We start from the raw sequence: 23,309 nt of genomic DNA, 5'->3' as shown, positions 1-23,309 counted from the left end.
GGGGAAGTTGGGGCGGGGGGTGGGAAATGGCCGATTCCGGAAGTGACGGAATTAGGGGAGAGGATCCGGTGAGGATTTCGGAGAGATGGCAGCGTCCTGGGAGCCATGTGAAGATGGGGAGGGCCGAAATCGCTCTCCCTCCTCACGGCAGGGAGACGCAGGAAGCTCTTAGGGTCGCTGCCCGGGCCGAGGCGTCGAGGTACCCCGGAGGGCGTGGCTGGCCGGGCTGACTGGAAGCCTTCGGGAATGGGGCGAGTGGCTCCCAGTCAGTGAAGCCAGGTAGAGAAGGAGACCTGTGAGCAAATGCGGAGTGAAAGTAAAATTCCGTTCTCACCGGTGTTTCTGCAATCTTCCCATAGAAATAAATGCTTTTGGAGATGTATTTAAAAAAGAAAAATTGGGGGGGGACTGCCCCGACGATCCTGGGCTTCCTCTAGAGGTGGTAGGGGTTCAGTCCCTGCTCGGGAAACGAAGGTCCCGGGTGTTGCATGGAGTGGCCAAAGATGAAAATTTAATAATTAAGTGATTTTTTTTATCTGGATTTTTTTTTAAGTATTTATCAATTGGTTGCAATCGGTCTTCTTTGCTGCATGTGATTTCTCTACTTATGGGCGTTGGGTCGGGGTGGCGCTCTTTAGTGATGCTTGGGCTTCACTGCGATGCTTGATGTCCCTGCGGTGTCTTCTCTTGTGAAGTCTGGGCTTGCAGGCTCAGTGGATGCGGCCAACAGGTGGACTTAGCTGCTTAGCAGCATGTGGGATCTTCCCAGACCCGGATGGAATCCTGCATTGGCAAGCGGATTCCTATCCACCGTAGGGACCAGGAAAGTCCCTTCATCTGGATTTGGCATTCATCCATAGAAGAGTAAAATTCACCACCCCAACATGTCTCTTTTGCATGTGCATTATTTCCATCTGAAAACAGTCACAGTCCAAAAGACATTGAAAGAGACTTGACCTTCCCCTTCTCTGTCTAGCAGAATGTAGCCAGAGGACCTGTTCTAGGAAGGGAGCTGTCACCAGAGATAACTATAGTATGAACTAGGTGTGGTGGACAAGAGGGAACCTACCAAAGTCTGTTAAAATTCTTCTCCGTGTCCTATTGTCTCTGAGGAACCCAGCAAGCATTTATTTGTTTACCAAACATTTGCTTTTTATCTCCATGTCAGTTGCCTTCCTGGCCTTTGAAGTCTCAAACCAGCGTGCAAAACAATTTTTGTCTTTAGCTAAAGATGGTATTTGGACTCCCCACATGGCTCAGTGGTAAAGAATCCACCTGCCAATGCAGGAGACTTGGGTTCAGTCCCTAGGTCAGAAGATCCTCTGGAGTAGGAAATGGCAACCCACTCCAGTGTTCTTTTGGCCTTTTCATACTATTCTTGCAGGAGAAGAAGGAGGTGACAGGGATGGAATGGTTGAATGGCATCACCGACTCAGTGGACATGAATTTGAGCAAACTCTGGGAGATAGTGAAGGACAGGGAGATCTGGTGTGTTGCAGTCCATGGGGTCACAGAGAGTCAGACACGACTTAGTGACTGAACAACAACAAGCAGTATTCTTGCCTGGAAAATTCCATGGACAGAGGAGCCTGGTGTGTTACAGTCCATTGAGTCCCAAAGAATTGGACAGGACTTAGCAACTAAGCAGCAACAGCAATGATGGTATTTAAGGTGAGGGTTTCGACTGTTTTCCTGCGTTGTATTCATGTTCAGTTCAGTTCAGTTGCTCAGTCGTGTCCGACTCCTTGCAACCCCATGAATTGCAGCATGCCAGGCCTCCCTGTCCATCATCAACTCCCGGAGTTCACCCATACTCACCTCCATCAAGTCGGTGATGCCATCCAGCCATCTCATCCTCTGTCATCCCCTTCTCCTCCTGCCCCTAATCCCTCCCAGCATCAGAGTCTTTTTCAATGAGTCAACTCTTTACATGAGATGGCCAACGTACTGTAGTTTCAGCTTTAGCATCATTCCCTCCAAAGAACAACCAGGACTGATCTCCTTTAGAATGGACTGGTTGGATCTCCTTGTCGTCCAAGGGACTCTCAGAAGTCTTCTCCAACACCACAGTTCAAAAGCATCAATTCTTTGGCGCTCAGCTTTCTTCACAGTCCAACTCTCACATCCATACATGACTACTGGAAAAACCATAGCCTTGACTAGACGGACCTTTGTTGGCAAGTAACGTCTCTGCCTTTGAATATGCTATCTAGGTTGGTCATAACTTTCCTTCCAAGGAGTAAGCGTCTTTTAATTTCATGGCTGCAGTCATCATCTGCAGTGATTTTAGAGCCCCCCAAAATATAATCTGATGCTGTTTCCACTATTTCCCCATCTATTTGCCATGACGTGATGGGACCAGATGCCATGATCCTAGTTTTCTGAATGTTGAGCTTTAAACCAACTTTTTCACTCTCCTCTTTCACTTTCATCAAGAGGCTCTTTAGTTCCTCTTCACTTTCTGCCATAAGAGTGGTGTCATCTACATATCTGAGGTTATTGAGATTTCTCCCGGCAATCTTGATTCCAGCTTGTGTTTCTTCCAGCCCAGCGTTTCTCATGATGTACTCTACATATAAGTTAAGTAAGCAGGGTGACAATATACAGCCTTGACGTGCTCCTTTTCCTATTTGGAACCAGTCTGTTGTTCCATGTCCAGTTCTAACTGTTGCTTCCTGACCTGCATATAGGTTTCTCAAGAGGCAGGTCAGGTGATCTGGTATTCCCATCTCTTTCAGAATTTTCCACAGTTTATTGTGATCCACATAGTCAAAGGCTTTGGCATAGTCAATAAAGCAGAAATAGATGTTTTTCTGGAACTCTCTTGCTTTTTCCATTATCCAGCGGATGTTGGCAATTTGATCTCTGGTTCCTCTGCCTTTTCTAAAACCAGCTTGAACATCTGGAAGTTCATGGTTCACATACTGCCGAAGCCTGGCTTGGAGAATTTTGAGCATTACTTTACTAGCGTGTGAGATGAGTGCAATTGTGCGATAATTTGAGCATTGTTTGGCATTGCCTTTCTTTGGGATTGGAATGAAAACTGACCTTTTCCAGTCCTGTGGCCACTGCTGAGTTTTCCAAATTTGCTGGCATATTGAGTGCAGCACTTTCACAGCATCATCTTTCAGGATTTTAAATAGCTCAACTGGAATTCCATCACCTCCACTAGCTTTGTTCGCAGTGATGCTTTCTAAGGCCCACTTGACTTCACATTCCAGGATGTCTGGCCCTAGGTGAGTGATCACACCATCGTGATTATCTGGGTCGTGAAGATCTATTTTGTACAGTTCTTCTGTGTATTCTTGCCATCTCTTCTTAATATCTTGTGCTTCTGTTAGTTCCATGCCATTTCTGTCCTTTATTGAGCCCATCTTTGCATGAAATGTTCCCGTGGTATCTCTAATTTTCTTGAAGAGATCTCTAGTCTTTCCCATTCTGTTGTTTTCCTCTATCTCTTTGCATTGATCGCTGAGGAAGGCTTTCTTATCTCTCCTTGCTATTCTTTGGAACTCTGCATTCAGATGCTTATATCTCCTTTTCACGTCTCTTTTCACAGCTATTTGTAAGGCCTCCTCAGACAGCCATTTTGCTTTTTTGCATTTCTTTTCCATGGGGATGGTCTTGATCCCTGTCTCCTGTAAAATGTCAAATTGCCAACATCCGCTGGATCATGGAAAAAGCAAGAGAGTTCCAGAAAAACATCTATTTCTGCTTTATTGACTATGCCAAAGCCTTTGACTGTGTGGATCACAATAAACTGTGGAAAATTCTTCAAGAGATGGGAATACCAGACCACCTGACCTGCCTCTTGAGAAACCTATATGCAGGTCAGGAAGCAACAGTTAGAACTGGACATGAACCTCCGTCCATAGTTCATCAGGCATTCAGTCTATCAGATCTAGGCCCTTAAATCTATTTCTCACTTCCACTGTGTAATCATAAGGGATTTGATTTAGGTCATACCTGAATGGTGTAGTGGTTTCATGTTAGTACACTTTTATTTGATTTTTCTCATATTAGTCTGTCTTATGTCAATTTAATTCTTAAACCAGCCAAAGGAACCTAGAAGGGTAGAGAAAGATTTTTTTCCTTCCTGGCAATTCCACTAAATAAGGATATTAAAAAAAAAAAAGTCCTAAGAAAAAAAGAGGAAAAGTGATCAGGAATGAAGTGGATTTGAACGTGATATCTTATGAGATGGGTGTGTGGCAGTATTGACAGTCACACCCCCTCACTTACGTATCATTTTCAGAAGGTTCACAACCTTCTCTGCTGATCATCCAGTTACTTAGAGACCTGCCTTTACTGTTGCCTAGATCTGAGGACTTAGGAATTCTTGGAGTAGAATATTTTTCTCATTCTCCTATGCTTTCACTGTACTGAATAAATGCCTTTTTTTAGTAGATTTTTATTACCAAAATACACAAAATCCTACAAATAATAAATAATCAATGTGGATGGCATGCTATGCTAGATGCCTATTCTTGGCAGTTTCCTTCAGGCACTGTTTTCCTTTTAAGTCACAATCTCTCAAGGCTAATTAAAATGTCATTTTTTAAAAAATAAAGCCCATAAAACTTCCTTTCTTTAAACTTGGGATGGGCTCCTTTTTAAAAATTAAAAAACTAATTTCTAAATTTTTAAAGGTTACTATGAAATACTGACTTTTATAATTGTTTGTAGTTTGCAGTTATTACAAAATATTGGTTATATTCCCCATGTTTTAAATGCATCCTTGTGCCTGTCTTACACCCAGTGGTTTGCGCCTCCCACTCCCCCACCCCTTTATTGTCCCCCATAACTGATACCCAGTAGTTTGTTCTCTCTCTCTGCTTCTTTTGTTACAGCTAGTTTGCTGTAGTTTTTAGAATAAACATAATACATATATAGGCAACATCATACGTATTTATCTTTCTCTGACTGATTTATTTCACTTAGCATTAATGCCCCCCAAGTTCTTCCAAGTTGCTGCCAATGGCAAGGTTTCATTCTTTTTATGACTGCATGGTATTCTACTGTATGTGTTGATGGACATACACACACACACAATTTATCTGTTGATGAACCCTTAGGTTTTTTCCATGTGGTGTAGAGTCCTTTTGAACGTGTTCTTCACCCTGTTTTCTTTCTACCTCATTTATCATAGAGATTTTGTTTTATGTATTTAGAAGTATAATAGTGTATTGAACTCATATATGTAAAACCCAGTGTCAACAATTCACACATGAACCATCATGTTTCAGCTACACCCTCACCATTTCCTCATCCTTGGATTACTTTGAAAGATTTGAAGTCAGTCCATGACAATTACCTCTGTGGGTTGTAATGTACTTGTCTGACCACCCCTTCCATCTAGATGTGATGACAAGTCTGGGGCTTAATTTATCTCTGGATTTCCTGGGCCTACCCCAGTGCCTGGCACATAGCACACTCTCGTAAAGATTTCTTGATTTAAAAATGTATCAATTGATCATTCCTCAACCTGACCCAAAGTCCTAGTTATTTGTTACCTACCTTTTGGCCTTTGGAATATTGAAAACAGCACAGCTCTCTGACAGATGATGGTTGTTTCAAACATGCCCAGTTATACACCTTGTCTCTCCAACAAGAAATGTCATAGCTTAGAGTCAGGAAACACACTTGAAGGAATGCAGTGCTTTCTGCCAGATAGAACAAGGTGTTCTCGGTCCTCCGTGCCAGGATGGTGCCCTCCCCGCAGTCACTGGCCTGAGGGTTCAATCCAGTGTTTTATAGGGTGGAACTACAAAGCAGGTGCTGCTTCTCAGGTGTTTCTAGTTTCATCTCTAACACAAATATCAGTCATTAGAGTGGGATGAACTTGAATGTAGTGCTTTATTCAATACCTATCCTTGGAGCTAAGAGCACAGACTTTAAAGCCAGACTGCCTGGATCCAAATTCTGGCCCTACCACTGACTACCTGGATAGAGACTGGAGAGAACAAGTTTTGTAATCTCTCTGCCTCTGTTTTCCTCATTTGAACAATGAGGATAATTATAGAATCTACCTCAGAGGGCTTGACATAAAGATAAAATGAGTGCATGCCATAAATCATTGAGTCCAGGATATCTATTACTTTGAAATCAGGATGTGTCTTGTGTGTCAAGCATATTTAATTGACAGTAATTTTTCTTCTAATAGTACATGGGATAATGGTGCATCTTATAGTTAATGAGCTTTTAGAGTCAATAAAATATATATGGGGCGCTTAGAACACTTCCTGACGTAGTAAGCCCTATGCTCTAGTTGTTATTATTAATGCTGGGGAACCAAAACATTAAAAACAGTTTAAGAAAAAAAAATCAAGTTGTAGACTCTAAATAACCTTAAATGCTGTGTTATTAGTTGCCATTCCAGAAACCTTCAAGCAGCCTTCAAGATCCCTCTCCCAATTCCTTACTTCCACAGCCCATTCATACCCAAATCCTTTTGATTCTACCTTTCAGATGTCGATTTCATTCTTCTGTGTTCTCACTGTGAGACGAGATCAAATCTCATCCTCTCCCACCTGGCCCAACAAAATCTTTTTGTTCTGATCTTCGTGCCTCAAATCTGACTCTCACAGGAGACAAAGTCATGTCTCTAATAGGCAAACCCAATCACGTTAACACTCCACCTCAAAACTTTTTAGTTCTCCGCAAACCTAGAAGAACACATATGAACAACCTGGCTGCCCCCTTCTGACTTGCCCAGCCACCGCACCTGGTGCTGGCCCCTCCCCAGCACCTCTCTTATCTGCACCCTCACTCCCTAGACTCTCCGGGCTGAAATACATACAGCTTGAAAAATATGAGACCCCCGAATGGGACTGACACACGTACACTATTGATATGATGGATAAAATAGACAGCTAACTAGAGCCTACTGTATAGCACAGGGAACTTTACTCATGGCTCTCTGGTGACCTAAAAGGGAGGGAAATCCAAAAAGGGCGGAATATATGTATATGTATAGCCGATTCAATGGCATCACTGACTCAATGGAGATGAGTTTGAGTAAACTCCGGGAGTTGGTGATGGACAGGGAGGCCCGGCGTGCTGCAGTCCATGGGGTTGCAAAGAGTCGGACACAACTGAGCGACTGAACTGAACTGAACTGGTAGCCGATTTGCTTTGTCATACAGTAGAAATTAACACTGCAAAGCAGCTAAACTCCAATAAAAAGTAGAAAAATGCGAGACCTTCTCTCACGCCTCCTTCAAGTCTTTGCACCTGCTCTTCTGACTACTTCCACCCCCTCCCCATGTACCTCAGTAACTCCCACTCAATCTCCTTCATCTCCAGGAGGCTTTAAATAATCTAGATTCTCATCATACATTATGTGTAACATCACTGCAGTGTTTTCTTAAACTAGGGCTTACAGATGTATTTGTAAAATAGCATCTCGGGTGGTGTTTTTTTTTTTTTTTTTCTATTTCAACAATAACCTTTTAAACAGTTGATGTAAGCATATCTAATTCTCTGATTGGCATCTTCTGAAAAGTACTACTGCTCGTACCATCACCAGGTTTGTGTTTAAGTTTACAGTTCACTGGGTCCACCTGCTACTGCTTTTATTATCTCAGTTCAGTGGTTGGAAGGAGAGGCGATAGTGTGAAAAAATAGAGTAGGGGCGAGTCTGAGCCTACTGAAAACCCAATATGTCATGGCTTGCTGTGTGAAATAAGGTTTTGCAGTTGACCAAATAGATAACAGTGGTGGGAAGAAGTAAATAGGGTAGGGACAGAGAATGTGAAAGCCCTCAGGCCGTAGCAGTGCTGCATACTCATTTAGCAAAGCAACAATTGATTTTCGTTTAAAAAAATAATCATCATAGTAAATTAATTTGAGTTATATTGGTTTTAATTTTTTTTTCAGTTTTGCATGAAAATAACTTATGAGTTTGTTTTGGTGTACAGTAATACAAGAGCTAAAAGCCTAATAAACTTACAGCTGGGTTTACATTTGTGCATCCTTAAATAAAACACTAGAAAGAATTAAGTCCTAAATGCAACATGACAGTGTCCTGGATTCGATCTTGGAACAGACAGATGACTTTAGTGAAAAAACTGGTAAAATGTGAATGCAGTATGTAGTTTACTTAATAAAAACTGCACCAACGTTAATGTCTTCAGTTCAGTCGCACAGTCGTGTCCGACTCTTTGAGACCCCCATGGACCACAGCACGCCAGGCATCCCTGTCCATCACCAATTCCCAGAGTTTACTGAAACTCATGTCCATCGAATCGGGGATGCCATCCAACCATCTCATCCTCTGTCCCCTACTGCTGCCCTCAATCTTTCCCAGCATCAGGGTCTTTTCAAATGAGTCAGCTCTTCACATCAGGTGGCCGAAGTATTGGAGTTTCAGCTTCAACATCAGTCCTTCCAATGAACACTCAGGACTGATCTCCTTTAGGATGGACTGGTTGAACCTCCTTGCCATCCAAGGAACTCTCAAGAGTCTTCTCTAACACCACAGTTCAAAAGCATCAATTCTTCAGCCCTCAGTTTTCTTTATAGTCCAACTCTCACATCCATACATGACCACTGGAAAAACCATAGCCTTGACTAGATGGAAGTTTGTTGGCAAAATAATGTCTCTGCTTTTGAATATGCTATCTAGGTTGGTCATAACTTTCCTTCCAAGGAGTATGCGTCTTTTAATTTCATGGTGGCAATCACCATCTGCAGTGATTTTGGAGCCCCAAAAAATAGTCAGCCACTGTTTCCCCATCTATTTCCCATGAAGTGATGGGACCAGATGCCATGATCTTCGTTTTCTGAATGTTGAGCTTTAAGCCAACATTTTCACTCTTCTCTTTGACTTTCAGCAAGAGGCTCTTTAGTTCTTCTTCTGCCATAAGAGTGGTGTCATCTGCATATCTGAGGTCATTGATATTTCTCCCGGCAATCTTGATTCCAGCTTGTGCTTCATCCAGTCTAGCGTTTTTCATGATGTACTCTGCATAGAAGTTAAAAAAGCAGGGTGACAGTATACAGCCTTGATGTGCTCCTTTCCCGATTTGGAACCAGTCTGTTGTTCCATGTCCAGTTCTAACTATTGCTTCCTGACCTGCATATAGGTTTCTCAAGAGGCAGGTCAGGTGGTCTGGTATTCCCATCTCTTTCAGAAGTTTCCAGTTTATTGTAATCCACACAGTGAAAGGCTTTGGCAGAGTCAATAAAGCAGAAATAGATGTTTTTCTGGAACTCTCTTGCTTTTTTGATGATCCAGGGGATGTTGGCAATTTGATCTCTGGTTACTCTGCCTTTTCTAAAACCAGCTTGAACATCTGGAAGTTCACGGTTCACTTATTGCTGAAGCCTGGCTTGGAGAATTTTGAGCATTACTCTACCAGTATGTCAGATGAATGCAATTGTGAGGTAGTTTGAGCATTTTTTGGCATTGCCTTTCTTTGGGATTGGAATGAAAACTGACCTCTTCCAGTCCTGTGGCCACTGCTGAGTTTTCCAAATTTGCTGGCATATTGAGGGCAGCACTTTCACAGCGTCATCTTTCAGGATTTGAAATAGCCCAACTGGAATTTCATCACCTCCACTAGCTTTGTTCATAGTGATGCTTTCTAAGGCCCACTTGACTTCACATTCCAGGATGTCTGGCTCTAGGTCAGTGATCACACCATCGTGATTATCTGGGTCGTGAAGATCTTTTTTGTACACTTTTTCTGTGTATTCTTGCCACCTCTTCTTAATATCTTCTGCTTCTGTTAGGTCCATACCATTTCTGCCCTTTATTGAGCCCATCTTTGCATGAAATGTTCTCTTGGTATCTCTAATTTTCTTGAAGAGATCTCTAGTCTTTCCCATTCTGTTGTTTTCCTCTATCTCTTTGCATTGATCACTGAAGAAGGCTTTCTTATCTCTCCTTGCTATTCTTTGGAACTCTGCACTCAAATGGGTATATCTTTCCTTTTCTCCTTTGCTTTTTGCTTCCCTTCTTTTCACAGCTATTTGTAAGGCCTCCCCAGACAGCCATTTTGCTTTTTTGCATTTCTTTTCTATAGGGATGGTCTTGATCCCTGTCTCCTGTACAATGTCACACACCTCCGTCCATAGTTCATCAGGCACTCTGTCTATCAGATCTAGTCCCTTAAATCTATTTCTCACTTCCACTGTATAGTCATAAGGGATTTGATTTAGGTCATACCTGAATGGTCTAGTGGTTTTCTCCACTTTCTTCAATTTCAGTCTGAATTTGGCAATAAGCAGTTCATGATCCAAGCCACAGTCAGCTCCCAGTCTTGTTTTTGCTGACTGTAGAGCGCTTCTCCATCTTTGGCTACAAAGAATATAATCAGTCTGATTTTGGTGTTGGCCATCTGGTGATGTCCATGTGTAAAGTCTTCTCTTGTGTTGTTGGAAGAGGGTGTTTGCTACGACCAGTGCGTTCTCTTGGCAGAACTCTATTAGCCTTTGCCCTGCTTCATTCTGTACTCCAAGGCAAAATTTGTCTGTTACTCCAGATGTTTCTTGACTTCCTACTTTTGCACTCCAGTCCCCTATAATGAAAACGACATCTTTTTTGGGTGTTCTAAAAGGTCTTGTAGGTCTGCATAGAACTGTTCAGCTTCTTCAGCGTTACTGGTCGGGGCATAGACTTGGATTACCATGATATTGAATGGTTTGCCTTGGAAACGAACAGAGATCATTCTTGGTTTTTGAGATTGCATCCAAGTACTGCATTTCAGACTCTTTTGTTGACTATGATGGCTACTCCATTTCTTCTAAGGGATTCCTGCCCACAGTAGTAGATAAAATGGTCATCTGAGTTAAATTCACCTCAAATTACTTCAGAATAAAAGTGTTTTATTTGCTTGCCTGCTTGTCTTTTAAGAATTGGCCGATATTGAGAGTCATCCTGCTAGGACCAGAATACTTTAAAAAAATTTATTTTTATTGATTTGTGGCTGGGCTGGGTCTTTGCTGCTGCGTGAGCTTTTCTCTAGTTGCGTTGAGCAGGGGCAACTCTCTAGTTGTGGTATGCATGCTTTTTTTTTTTCAATGACTCCTCTTGTGGAGCACAGGCTCTAGGGTGCAAGGGCTTTAGTAGTTGCTGCACGAGCTTAGTTGCTCTGAGGTGTGCGGGGTCTTCCCCGATCAGGGATTGAACCCGTGTCTCCCATATTGGTAGGTGGATTCTTTACCACTGGGCTACCAGGGAGGCCCAAGAACGAGAACTCTTGATGCCTCTCACCCCTGGCCTCCCTGCTCTCACTCCTACCTGGACTCTTAGCCCTGAGAACAACCTTTTAGAAACACCACATCAGATGATTCCCTTCTCCTTCTTAGAACCCAGTGCACACACATTTAAATCCCAGCTCCTCCCTGATGCCGATGCGATCCTCCACCGCCTGTCTTCAGCCTACCTCCTTCTCTCCAGTGACTTGGCCACATTATTTACTTGCTTTTCTGACCTCAGGGTTTTTGCACTTGCTGTTCTCTCTGTCCAGAATGCTCTGACCTTACCATCTTGCCACTTTGCACCATCTGGATCTCATTTGAAATGTCCCTCCCCACCCCCGGATGCCTTCTTCGACCCCAGCAGTCCCACCCCTACCTGGCTGCCTCCTTCACATTCATGTGCTTCATTGTCTTTCTTGCATTTATTACCTGGAATGACTTTGCTCTCAGACACTGATAAAAGTTTTTTTATCCTCTGGTTCCTCCATGCTCACTAGCATGGAAGCCCCTTGAGAACAGGGACCTTATCCATCTGACTGGTATACATATATGTAATTACATGCAACACTGAGAATAGAACAAATATAAATTTGTTGAATGAAAGAGGACGATGTTATTCTAAGTGATTCCCAAAGATAATGCTCTGTCTTTCAGGCTCTTGCTGATGGCATGGTCTTCTTCCCGCCTGTCAGACCCCGTTTCAGAATACTGAAGTTCCTGGTGGCTGGCCACACCTTGCCCAGCCCAGGGTGCCAAGCCCACCTATTTCCCTGTTTCTCTAAATCATCGCTCGGGCTTCCCCGTAAACTGCACAGGAATTTCCCACACCTTAAAAATATCATCAACAACTGGATTGGTTTTCTGTTGCTAATAGGAAATTACCACAAACGTAGTGGCTTAAAGTGAAGTGAAATTTGCTCAGTCATGTCCGACTTTTTGTGACTCCATAGGCTGTAGCCTGCCAGGCTCCTTTGTCCATGGAATTCTCCAGGCCAGAAGGCTGGAGTGGGTAGCTATTCCCTTCTCCAGGGGCTGTAGTGGCTTAAAACAGTATCAATATTGACCCACAGCTCTGTCTGCCAGAAGACTAGTATGGCATGGCTGGTTCTCTGGCAGAAACCATGGTGTCATCCAGTCTGGCTGGTCTGGAGGCTCTGGGGAGAAAGCGGCTTCCCAGATCATTCTTGCTTTTGGCAGAATTCAGTGTTCTGCAGTTGTAGAACTGAGATCCCTTATTATTTCCTTGCTGGCTGTCAGCCAGGGGCCACTCCTAGCTCCCAGAAGCTGATCACAGGTTCTTCCCCTGTGACCTCAGCTGCCCCTCCCGCCACGGGCAACTCGTGGAATAGACACTTGTAGTCTTTCAAGCCAGCCAAAGCAGGTCTCAGACTTCCCCTCTGCATCCAACAGAGAAGGACTCATGTGAGTGGGTGAGCCCTATCTTAAGATCAATTGATTAGTAACCTTAATTACATCTGCAAAACCTTTTTGTCATGTGATGTAACATAATATTTACAGAGGAGGGAATTATGCAAAGGTGAAGGACATTGGGTCATCCGGGAATTCTGCCTAACCGTGTGCAGCTTGTATGGTCGTCACCATCACCATCACTGTCATCACAATCGGCATGGACAGGTTGTCTTTCCCACCCAGAGAAGAAGAGAATCCCTCCTGAGATACAGCGAGGATTTGAGAAACTAAATTAAGTACACGTGTATTCAGATTGAAATGCCTTTAGGACTTACCTATAAAATGTTTGTATTCTTTTAATACTTTGCTCTTGATTATGTGTCCTGTAACCATATTCACTCATATACTCATTCAGCAAATATCTATTGAGGGATGTTCCTGGTGGTCCAGTGGTTAAGAATCCACCTGCCAGTGCAAGGGACAAGAGTTTGATGCCTGGTCTGGGAAGATTCCACATGGTGCGGGGCAACTAAAGCCCACGTGCCACAGCTACTGAAACCTGCATGCTCTAGAGCCCGAGCTCCTCAACAGGAGAGTAGCCCCCACTCACCACAACTAGAGAAAACCCATGTGCAGCAGTGAAGACCCCGTGCAGCCAAAAAAAAAATGTAGCTTTTGAGTTACTACTATGTGTTCAGGTATTTGTCAATATGTCTGCTTCAGGTTGTTGGGTTCTAGAAGGCATATTTGAAGTGACATTACACCTATGAAAATGCTTTGCAGATGACATTATTATATGAAAATAAGATACTACCATGTAAGTCTTTCTCTGTGGGCTGAATTGGCACACAGATTCCAGAGTCAATATTACGAGATAATGTTCAAGTTTTCTGGAATGCACATGCAGTTTGCACATTGGTGCTGCCCTGCTTTTTCACATGGCCTTGTGTTATGCTTTTTGTCCATTTTATATAGCTTGGTCAAGAAAGAGAGAGAGAGGAATAGACTTAATATTTTTACTGTTAAAAAGATTTCCTTTTTAAGTATGTTAAATCCACAAATGGATGATGGTGAATTATAGAATGTTTGATCATGGAAATCTGTTCCCTAGGTAGACACATAATAAACAGTCCATGTCTGTTGAATAAATAAATGAACAACTAAATTTAAAAAGTCAAAGTTACATACATGTTATTAAGAAAACAACTTTCATAAATGTTATCGATATAAATCTATTATTGTTTCTGCTAGTTTTTAAATTTTTTTGTTTTCATTTGTATTACATATATGGGCATTTAGCTATCTTAAACCGAAATGAGTTATTACCTACATTATGGACAAACTTAAGCTGAACTTTAGATTAAGTAAGGCTGTGTTTTGCTTTATTGTCTGCTCTAGGTGGTGGTGGTAGGGGGTAATATAAGTTATCTTATTTCCACAAGATAATATAATCCAACCCTGAAATCTCCCCTCTGATTCTTTCCCTCTTTTTTTCCTCCCTTTATGTTCCATTCATTAGCCATTTACTGGACCTATTTCCAGACCTCATGCGTATTAGAGATAAAAGACTGCATAGAGCACAATCCATGCTGAAAAGGCGTCCAGAGCAGGAGAAACTAAGCCAGGGGAAGTAGCAGTAAGTCAGACTAGAAGGCTTCTTATACTTGACCGTGAAGACTCTCACTAGGACCTGAGAACAAAGCAGATCACAGCAAGCACCCCATACTTTGCCCCAGACTGTGGGATGCTACCTCGCTGCACATTTCCCCCTTCAATCACACACTTACACTTTGTGTAAATAACATTAGATACACATAGGCATGCATTTCCAGTCTATTTAAAGGAGCTTTTTTGGAAAGTTTAATGTATTTGTTGTTTAGTCACTAAGTCATGTCTGTTTCTTTTGTGATCCCATGGACTGTAGCCAGCCAGGCTCCTCTATCCATGGGATTTTTCAGGCAAGAATGTTGGAGTCTGTTGCCATTTCCTTCTCCAGGGGATTTTCCCAACCCAGGGATCGAACCCACCTCCTACATTGGCAGGCGGATTCATTACCACCGAGGCACCTGGAAAACCTGAGTTTCATGTGTAGAATCCTTTGCATAAGAACAGATGTTTACTGAGAATGAGCACAGGCTGGTTATACTACCCCAAAACTGGTGACTTCTGTGCCTGAAGGTTTATCACCATCCCCACCTTTGCAGTGGGGTCACTGGCTGATGACGAAACCACAGGCAAACTCATTTCATCTCGAAATACCCTGATCACAGCTGGCCTCATCAAACGTAATTATTTGTTGACTCAGTTGTCAGAATTAAGCAGCTAGACTATAATAGTAGCCAATGTTCTCTGATCTAAGAGCAATCAAAGTGATCACAAAGGAACAAAAGCCACTGGTTTTGGAAAAAAGCAACTCACTTCACAGATGACCTGCCCGGGCTCTTCAGAGCTCTAGGGCTTCCTGCTCCATAGAAACAGAGACACTGACAAGCATGGGATATGCAAAGGCCCAGTACAGTCATGAAGAGCCCTGTGCTCACAAGAGCCTCACTCACACCTGGTTTAAAACTCTGCTGTTGTATCTTGAAATTCTTAACAATTTTTGAGCAAGAGACCCTGCCTTATGTGCCCAGTCCCATGTACCGGGCATGATGGGTGCATCAACAAGGGGCCCCAACTCATTCAGGGGGTAGGGAGGCTTTCAGGAAAAGGAAGGGGCAGTGGATATTGGGAAATGCTGCCAAGAAGGTACAAAAGAGCCAGATAGTGAACTGGTATATGTCAAGTTAAGCCAACTGGAAATTCACCCTGAGCTAATGGGTGTCAAGCTAGATGGGTGGGGTCAGATTTGCAAAAGCAGCCTCTCAGGCTGATATGTGAGTTATATTTGCTGGGTCCAGCTATTAAGCAGTGATTGCAATTATCTGAGTGAGTAATGAGGAAGGCCTGCACATGGTACCACTAGAGACAAAGAGAAAAATCAGCAGACCTTCATGATTGTCGTTAGGGCTAAGGGAGAGGGCAAGGTTAAAGGTGCCTCCCAGTTTCAGGGTCAGGGATGATGGTAGATAACACAAGAGCAGGTCCTGGTGGTGGGGGAGGGGTGGAAGGTTGGGGAGATAAATAAATGAGAAGATGTTCATTCTCACCACCCTAATCTGTAGATTCAATGCAAAACATCAGCAGGCTTTTTTTTTTTTTTTTTTTTGGTAGAAATTAACAAGCTGATTCTAAAATGTGTAGTCGTACAAAAATTATTTTCAAAACACTTTTAAAAAACCACAAAGTTAGAGACTATTTAAAGGCCTACTATAAAGTCACCGTAATCAAGATGGTGTGCTTCTGAAGGAAGAATCAACAAATATATCATGGAAAAGAAGACAGGGTCCAGAAACAGATCCCAATTTATATTGTCATCTGATTTTCATTACCACCCAAAGTTTGTAGTTTCTATTAGGTTTCATTCTTGGTATTCTATGGGTTTGGACAAAAATGTATAATGACATGTATTCATCATTGTAATAGCCTTGCTGCTAAGTCACTTCAGTCGTGTCCGACTCTGTGCAACCCCATAGATAGCCTCCCACCAGGCTCCCCGGGCCCTGGGATTCTCCAGGCAAGAACACTGGAGTGGGTTGCCATTTCCTTCTCCAATGCATGAAAGTGAAAAGTGAAAGTGAAGTCGCTCAGTCGTGTCCAACCCTCAGCGACTCCATGGACTGTAGCCTACCAAGGCTCCTCCATCCATGGGATTTTCCAGGCAAGAGTACTGGAGTAATAGCATTGGGTTGGCTCAAATTTAAATTTCAGTTTTCCCATTAGATGTTACAAAAATATTATATAATACAAAGTAGTTTCACTATCTTAAAAATCCTCTGTATTCTATCTACTCATCCCTTCCTCTCCACTACACTTGAATTTTTAAAAGTTATGAAGAACAAGTAGTTCCTGTGGAAGTGGATGAAATAACTCTGGGAAAGTGTATAGATAAGGCTTCTTAATCTGGAATCCAAGAGTCTAGGTGGACCCGCAAACCCCTGGATGATATCATATGAAAAGAAACCTATGTACAGGTAATATACACATATTTTTCCTGGGAGGAGAGATCAACAGAGGATCAAAGGGTTCTGTGAGCCCTCAAAAGCCATGAACCTCCAGTGTAGCTCAAGAGAGCAGTGGGTAATGAATGGAGACAACAAAAATAAAGGGAGGTCAGAGAAAAGACACACAGGAAGGAGCCTGAGTGACCACATAAGACAATGGACTCATGCAAGTCCCAAGAAGGGGTGATTCCAGAGGAGAGTGTTAAACGATTTGTGGTGCTAGAGAAGACTCTTGAGCGCCCCATGGACAGCAAGGAGATCAAACCAGTCAATCCCAAAGGGAATCAACCCTGACTATTCGTTGGGAGGACTGAGGCTAAAGCTGTCCAATACTTTGGCCACCTGATGCAAAGAGCTGACTCACCGGAAAAGATCCTGATGTTGGGAAAGATTGAAAGCAGGAGGAGAAGAGGGTGACAGAGGGTGAGATGGTTGGATGGCACCACTGAGTCAATGGACATGAATTTGAGCAAACTTTGGGGGATGGTGAAGGATAGGGGAGCCTGGCGTGCTGTACTCCATCGGGTCACAAAAGGTCGGATATGACTTGGTGACAGAACAACAACCTAGGTAGGGGAGCACTAATAAACATGACCACACCCGTTCCCTGGGCTGAAAAATGAGAGGAGGATTGTGTTTGAGGAAGTGGTGAGGACAGAGCCAGATGGGGGCGGCCTGCAGAGGGAACAGAGCCCACCTACACACACTCAGCTGGGAGATTTCTCCTACCAGGTGCGGCTCTTCCTGTCTCCATCCCTCATGAATCTGGGCCACTCTAAACTTTCAAGGCCCTGTCACTTCTCCAGGGAGAACCCTATTTGAAGTGGGTTTTCCCAGCTACTCTCAGTCTCATTCCCCCTTTTGATCTTCTTTGTAAGAACTTAAAAAAAAAATGTGAATTTCTTATTCTTATTTATCTGTTTAATTGCATCTGACCTGCTTTCCACACTAGAATGGAAGCTGCCTGAGGCCAGGGCCTGTGTCCCCTGTGGTTCCCCTAGCCATGAGCACAGGCTTGTACACACAGTAGGTCCTCCGCAGGCAGGGGAACACAGGTGTGCCTGGCGGTCGGGATGTGAACACAGCACTGGACATTTAGAATGAAGGAGAGAGACCCGGGGTGGGCGAGGGGGCAGTGGAGTAGGGCTCAAGGACCAAGGAAGGAGGTTTAAAGAGAGATGATGATTAAGGGAATTCCCTGGTGGTTCAGAGGTTCAGATTCAACACTCACCATGGTGACCCGGGTTCAATCCCCAGTCAGGTAACTAAGATCCTACAAGCTGCAAGGCACGGCCAACAATTAAAACAACAATCCAGAAAGAAAGAAGGCTGAGTTTGCACGCTGAGGGGAAGAATCGTAGAATGACGGTGTGCTGGATGCTGAAAGACAGCTAGGAGATAACTGACAGAGGAGATGGGGGAGACTTTGGTGATGAGCCGGGGAAGGGGTGCCAGCCTCAAAGAGGGGGACCTGTCACATCCTCTAAACAAGAAAAACAAGGCAGCAATGGGGTGAAGGACTACATAAGATGGTAAATCCATAGACTGGCAGAATTAGAAGCAACATTAACATCTGAGGGTATCACTTTCCTGGGGAGTGGGGGATGAGGTCATCTTCAGAATGAAGGCTGCAAAGCCTCCAGGAGAGACTGCAGCCGAGCAGCAAGGCAGACCTGGCTGAGTCACCACAATGGTCTTGGGTCAATTTACCGTGTCCCCCACGAGCAGGGAGGTCTATGAGAGCAGGACCAGAACTAGCTTTCACCACTCAGTCCCTGGCACCTTGAACAGTCCTGGCCTGCAGTCAGCGCTGAGTGCATATCTGTTGAAAGAACGGATGGGTGAGTGACGGAGGGAAGGGACAACCGGACAAGGAGCCCACGTGTGGAGCCGGGCAGCATGGGGGCGCCTCTCGGGCACTGCTGGGCTGCCCGGGGGGTGGGGGGACACTGAGCACCAAGGGTTTTGCTGAAATGAGGTGAGGTGGATTCACGGGAAGGGCAGGACGTAAGAGCATCAGAGGTGCTGATGAGAAGGCAGTTCAGACCGTTTACCTGGTATGAAAAGAAGCCACATTTGGAGGAGGTGACCAAGCAGGGGAAGGCAGAGGTGTGTACGTGTGTGTGTGTGTGGGCGCTCTGAGGGCAGTGCAGTGGGAGCTGGGTATGAGAGTGGGATACTGGTATTTAAGCTTTCCGGGGTGGGGTAGTTTCAGGTGATGACAAGGCGCAGGGTGCGGCTACAGGAGTGGGCAGCTGAAAAGACAGATGGAAGGTCCTTGGAGTGGAGGAGCTTTGGAGGCCGGGGATGGACATTGTCCATGGGACACTCAAGCCACCCCACTCGAGCTGAAGAGAACCACCATACCAAAGTCAGATGCTTGGGTCCTCACGGAGGAGGGGGGGAGGGGCTAGATGATGATATTTCACTCATTCATCTTCATTCATTCATTCAGGAAATACTCACTGTCAATTTGCTTTGCCTTCACAGGCAACCAGGCAGACAGGGGTCTTTCCCTGACCTACTCCACCATCTCCAAGGACCACGCGTCTCTGCTTTCCCCATCCCTTCCTGGGAGGAGGAAAGGGCGTTGCCCTGCTGGAGCTTTCGCCACAGGGGCTTCTCCACACACACAGAGGCCTCTGGTCTGGCCGCACTGGTTTCCCCTCCCCAGGTGTCCTCGAGGTGGGGTATCAGCACGAAGGAGGCAGGTTGACACGCAGCCAGTGTGTTTGTCCTGGAAGATGTCGCCAAGTTGCCTCCAGGCTCTGGGATCAGGGGGAGGACCTGGAGTACCCCGGGCAGGTGGGGAGTGAGGAGAGCAAGGCACAGAGAAGCAGCAAGTGCCCAAGGTGGGATGAGATGGGCTGGCCGAAGACATGAAGGTCCCCAAGGGCCTCCCAAACTCAGGCATGTGGCTCAGGGTCATCTCCCAACCCAGACCCATGGCAGTCTCCCAAGGGATTTCAGCAGCCAGTCTCACTAACATCTGGCAAGTCCTGCTTTGTGTGTTGCTTCATCAATCTGGTTGACTCTTCAGCAGGTTTCCAAAACACAGAGACTTGCGGAAAATTCATGCTGCTCCTCACGGCTGTTGCGTGTTGGGGACCCTCATTCCTCTGTGACATTCTTATTCAAAACTCCTTAGGAGCCCAGTGCTCATTTTCCAAATGGATACCATCCCGGTGTCACTGTCACCAGATAAACCTATGGAGAGAGAAGATGGTCAAAGGGACCTTGACAACCTCCCTTTAAAAACTGCCAGGCAGGAGCCTCCTCTGTAGAACCAGAGGAACGCCTACGCCGTCCTCCCCACAGGCCCAGCCAAGGGGCCGGCCGCAGGCTCTCAGTGGAATGCCAGGATGAGGAGGACAGGACCAGCCACTTCCTCCATCACTGTCACCTGCTGGCCAGGCGCAGGTCTCCAGGATCAGTTCGGGAAGAAGAGCTCACAGTGCCAGTCTTGGTGACTCAGATATAGGGTCTGGATGCACTAAATCATCTCCAGAGCTGGCTGCAGACTGAAGGCCGGAGAGGGGATGGAAGCACCTGGGCTGGGGCATTCCCACTCCAGCCATGAACCCAGCAACTTGCTCCAGCAACCCAGCAAAATGTTGGCTGCACAGTGCTGAGATCAAAACAGTTCAAGCACTCTGGGAATCTGACATACTCGACCTCTGAGATTATTAAGCACAGCGTGCTTCTCAGAACCTCAGGTTCTGCAATGTTTATCAGATGCTGATGAAGCCAAGGTTCACGGCTATGAATATTTATTGATCAAACTATTAGCTATCTGTTTGTTCTGTTACAGAATGTATCAAGGTGATTATGAGAATTCACTCATTACACAGACCTTTACTGGCAGCCGTCCTTGTGAAGGTGGAGATGCGGACAAGAGTGAAGGCTGCGATGAGGACAGACAAACAGATAGCAGGCTCTCGGGCCACGGTTCTGAAAACCCTGAGAGAGGAACGAGTGGGAATCCAAACAAGGATTTAGAAAGGTTTCACTGGCAGGTCACGCTTGAGCGGCCTTGTTTGTTTTCGGTTACTTTTTTGGTAAATGGTATGTTTACCATTTAGAAACCATGGTTGGTTTCTATATTTTAACAGCTTTATTGAGAAATATTTCACATAGCATACAATTCACGCATTAAATTACAATTCTGTTTTTACACAGTTGTGCAATCATCGCCACACTCAATCTCACCTTTGCGTCATCCCTCAGAGAAACTCTTAGCAGCCGCTTTCCATTTTCCTCTAACTCTTCCCCACCCCCTTGCTTTCCCCCAAACCCTACACAACTACTCATCTGCTTTCTGCCTCAATGAATTGGCCTATTTTGGATATTTCACCTAAAGTGAATCATGACAATTTATGGTCTTCAGTGACTGGCTTCAGTGTTGTCAAGGTTCATCCATATTGAAGCGAGTATCAGCGCCCCACTCCTTTCTGTTTGTTTTTTGCCTGGTTATCAGTTCCCTGACCTGGGACTGAACCCTGGCCACAACAATGAAAGCCCAGAATCCCAACCCCTAGTCCACCAGGGAACTCCCCACCCTTGCTCATTTTCATTGCCAAATAATATTCCATTGTGTGGATATGCCACATTTTATTTACCTGTTCATCAGTCGATAGACATTTGAATTGTTTTGGGGTATTATGACTGATGCTGTTCACATTTTTGTCCAAGTTTTTGTGCGTATGTAGTTTGAATTTCTTCACTGTATACCTGGGAGTGAAGTTGCTGGGTCATCCGGTAAATGTGTTTAACATTTAAGAAACTACCAAACCGTTTTCCAAGGTGGCTGAGCCATTTTTTATTGCCACCAACAGTGTATGACGGCCCCAACTCCTCTCATATCCTCATCAGCACTTGTTTTCCTTTTTAAATTATAGGTCTCTTGCTGAGTGTGAAGTGGCATCACATAGGGGCTCAACTTGGGTTCATGGTCATAAACTTAAAGTAGAATTGTAAGAGGGGAAAACTCTCTTCAGTCGTATTTGGGTCTCCGGCTGGGCCTAAGAATTAAACTGACACAGAACAAATTAACAGGAGAAAAGCACACAATTTTTAAAAACAAGAGCAGGAAGCTTTTACATCTTTCAGACAAGCACACAAGGAATCTGTGACAAATGGAGAACACAAAGGGGCTTATGTTGAGGGGTAGTAAATGGTGAAGAAGTAACCTTGGAAGATAAGGGTTAGTTTAACAAGGATGTTGGTACAGATCTTAGCTCCCAGCTCCCCCCAGCCCCACCCCCAACCCCACCCATCTCTAGTGATAAGAAAGTCTTTCTTCCCCCTGGATCAAGGAGGACACTTTCATACGGGAGCTTTATCTCCTGCTTTCAGGAAAAAGAGCAAGATCAGTGTCCTTCTTGCCCCTGATGTGTCTCAAGTGCCTTTCATTCAAAGTAATCAATATGCCAAAGTGGCCTGTTTGGGGGTGAAATATTCCAGTCTCTGCCTCTATCTGCATGTCTTCTTGCCCATGTGTCTCTGTGTTGTCTCTTATGATAAATCCAGTATGATGTCATCCCAACATCCTTAACTAATTATATCTGCAAAGACCCTTTTCCTAAATAGTGTCCATCCCATAGACAGAAGAGTTGACAGCTACAGTCCATGGGGTCACAAAGAGTTGGACATGACTGAGCGAGCACGAAACTTCTGCACCTGAGATTCAGGGTGGATGTGTATTTCTAGTGGGGAGAACACTATTCCATCTGCTACAGGAGATGAGAGTAAAGATGATAATGACGTAGAAGAATCAAAAGAAAGAAGACAAGTAGGCAGATATAAGATATATTTTAATTTATTTATTTTTAAAATTTTTATTTGAGTATAGTTGATTTACAACGTTGCATTCATTTCAGGTGTACAGCAAATTGAATCAGTTATATTAATACATATACCCACTCTTTTCTTTTAGATTCTTTTCCCATATAGGCCATTACAGAGGACTGAGGACTGAATAGAGTTCCCTGTGCTACAGAGTAGAACATGTAAGATATGCTTTGGATTGGCTATTAGGAAGCTACTGAAATGAAGGAATGAAGAACAGAATGGAACACAAGAAAACATTCACTTCATGTTTTTCAAAGGTTGTAATAAAGCTAGGAAAGTCCTTTTGGGTTGCAACAGATGTTTATTTATTTCCACATCTAAACATTTGAATATTTGGCCAGGCCATTTTTGGGCTTCCCTCATGGCTCAAACGGTAAAGAACATGCCTGCAATGCCTGCGACCCAGGTTCGATCCCTGGGTTGGGAAGATCCCCTGGAGAAGGGAATGGCAACCCACTCCAGTATTCTTGCCTGGAGAATCCCATGGACAGAGGAGCCTGGTGGGCTACAGTCCATGAAGCCACAAAGAGTCAGACATGACTGAGTGACTAACGCACACACACACACACACAGGCCATTTTTATTTCCATTTTTATTGAACTTCTGGTAGCTCAATGGTAAAGAATCCACCTGTCAGTGCAGGAGATGAAAGAGACGTGGGCTCCATCCCTGGATTGGGAAGATCCCCTGGAAAGGAGAATGGCAACCCACTCCAGTAGTCTTGCTTGGAAAATTCCATGA

At 44.3% G+C, this 23,309-nt stretch overlaps 1 long non-coding RNA gene across 1 annotated transcript; it reads left to right on the top strand.

Annotated features, from left to right (window-relative positions):
- Nucleotides 1–52: 52 nt before the first annotated feature.
- Nucleotides 53–22,852, top strand: LOC113901566. The gene is made up of 2 exons (XR_003513478.1): nucleotides 53–279; nucleotides 22,654–22,852. It is a non-coding gene; the product is annotated as an uncharacterized LOC113901566 (long non-coding RNA).
- Nucleotides 22,853–23,309: the final 457 nt, after the last annotated feature.

The sequence above is a fragment of the Bos indicus x Bos taurus genome, chromosome 11, assembly GCF_003369695.1.
Source record: "Bos indicus x Bos taurus breed Angus x Brahman F1 hybrid chromosome 11, Bos_hybrid_MaternalHap_v2.0, whole genome shotgun sequence".
Taxonomy (NCBI): Eukaryota; Metazoa; Chordata; class Mammalia; order Artiodactyla; family Bovidae; genus Bos; species Bos indicus x Bos taurus.
Note: the sequence above shows the minus strand (reverse complement) of the source record. Positions and strands in the feature narration are given on the sequence as shown.